General features: G+C 39.0%; 1 pseudogene; it reads right to left on the bottom strand.

The window, feature by feature from the left end:
• Nucleotides 1-1,641, bottom strand: part of LOC101560840 — a 49,712-nt pseudogene extending 48,071 nt beyond the window's left edge.
• Between the last annotated feature and the right edge of the window lie 293 nt (nt 1,642-1,934).

The following is a 1,934-nucleotide window of genomic DNA, read 5'->3' as shown; positions in this document are numbered from 1 at the left end:
CAGCCAGCCCCGCCCCCTGGTGGGCTGAGCTGGCCACACACACACACACAATAAATAAATGTAATAAATAAAAATAAATATTAAAAAAAAAAAAGAATGGACTGCAGGTGAAGAACAAGGTAAGCCTTTTCTCAGTTCATTTCACTTAACTTTAGGGTTTAGTTCAATGCTTTCTTACTCTTAGAAAGCAGTTAATCCAAGTTTGTAGTTGTCATCAACATGAGTTTTATTTATAACTATAATAATGGAATTTTAATATATATTGAAAATGTCCATCCTGTGCCCTATTCCTAGGAATTTCTTGCTCAGTAAACTAGGAATGGGCCTATGTCTGCTGGCAAACACTACATTGAGATATACTGATCTAAAACAAGCAAAGAAACTTCTGTTAGGTTTTTTTTTTTTTAATGTATTAAAAACTGTGCTGGGAATAGTGGCCCATGCCTATAATGTCAGCAATTGGGAGGCTGAGGCAGTAGGGTCACTGTGAGTTTGAGGCCAGCCTGGGCTATATAGTAAGTTCAAGTAGGCTTGAACCATACATTGAGACCCTGTCTCAAAATAAAAAAAATATTAAAAACTGATAAATTCAAATAAAAGGGAGGATCTTCAGTTTGAAATGTGTTAACAGAACTTGGGTTACAAGACCATATGCCACGAGTGCTACAGTGAGTAGGAACTGAAGGAACTTGAGTTAAGAGGCAATATCCCCCATCACTGACTAGGGATATGGGTAAGATTCAGGTTACTATAGCATTAAGTGTAAAAGGGAGGATTGTGTTACTTGGAATGACTTAGATATTGAATACAGTTTTAAAGCATTAAGGAAATTTTAGTAGGAAAATAACTGGAATAAAAAGGTAGAGACAAATACGAAGCAAATCCAGTTGATTGTTTCCAGTGGTTCTTAAGCCTAAGTGTATATCTGAATCATTTGGAGGATTTGTTAAAACACACATTGTGGGGCCCCACAGTTTCCTTCCTCTTTCTTTCTTTCTTTCTTTCTTTCTTTCTTTCTTTCTTTCTTTCTTTAAATGTATTTAGTATAGGGTCTACAGGTTCTCACTACACTGATCGGACTCATAGTGATCCTCTTGTTTTCAGCTTTCCAAGAGCTGGGATTATAGGCACACTCCACCATGCCCAGTCTCAGTCGCTGTCTCAGTGCACCTTGGTGGTAGGGCCGACACAGCATGCCAGGGATTGAACCTGTCCTCTGCACTCTGCCTAAGCAGAGCTATCTGGCAGGCCCTCTCAGAACCAATTGGTCTAACCAAATATGTGTTGTAGATGGTAATGGGAATGTTGGCCGTGGAACATAATTTGAAAACTACAAATCTAACATTCACTGTGGAGTCAGTGTGCTTCTATTGAATACTGAAAGACTGATCATAATTGCATTTTTCAGATTTTATTTTTGAAAATATAAGTATATTATAACATGTTTAGTACAATGTATACTAGGAGAGATTTTAACTGCTGCCATGAAACAGCAGTCTTGACTCATAACATTGAACTCTTGACCTTTACCCCCACACTTGGTCCTCCACTGGGGTCAGGAACACCTCCACTGGGGTCATTGCCAGCTGCAGCAGCAGCAGCAGCAGCATCTGCTACTTCCTTTAGTGCCACTGGCTGCATGTTATCCTGGACAGCATTTCTTCTTATTCTCTCTTACATTAATAACATCCTGTCAGTTTTACTTTCTTACCTGTCTTGAATATCTGCCTCTCCCACACCCTCTCCCAACTGTGCCCTACCCACTGATTCTCAGCCACAGGTTCCCACATATTATCTGGTTCTCTTTGATTCATTATTTATAAAGGAGTCAGGATTTTTTTTTTTAAATACCAATCATATCAGGTGATTTCATACTTAAGAGCCTTCTGTGACAATCCTGTTTGCTGGACAGCCTTTAAATTCTTCAAATGGCC

Source organism: Octodon degus, unplaced genomic scaffold (assembly GCF_000260255.1).
Source record: "Octodon degus isolate 3935 unplaced genomic scaffold, OctDeg1.0 scaffold00034, whole genome shotgun sequence".
In the NCBI taxonomy this organism is placed as follows: domain Eukaryota; kingdom Metazoa; phylum Chordata; class Mammalia; order Rodentia; family Octodontidae; genus Octodon; species Octodon degus.
The sequence above is the reverse complement of the archived record's forward strand: the minus strand, read 5'-3'. Positions and strand labels throughout refer to the sequence as shown.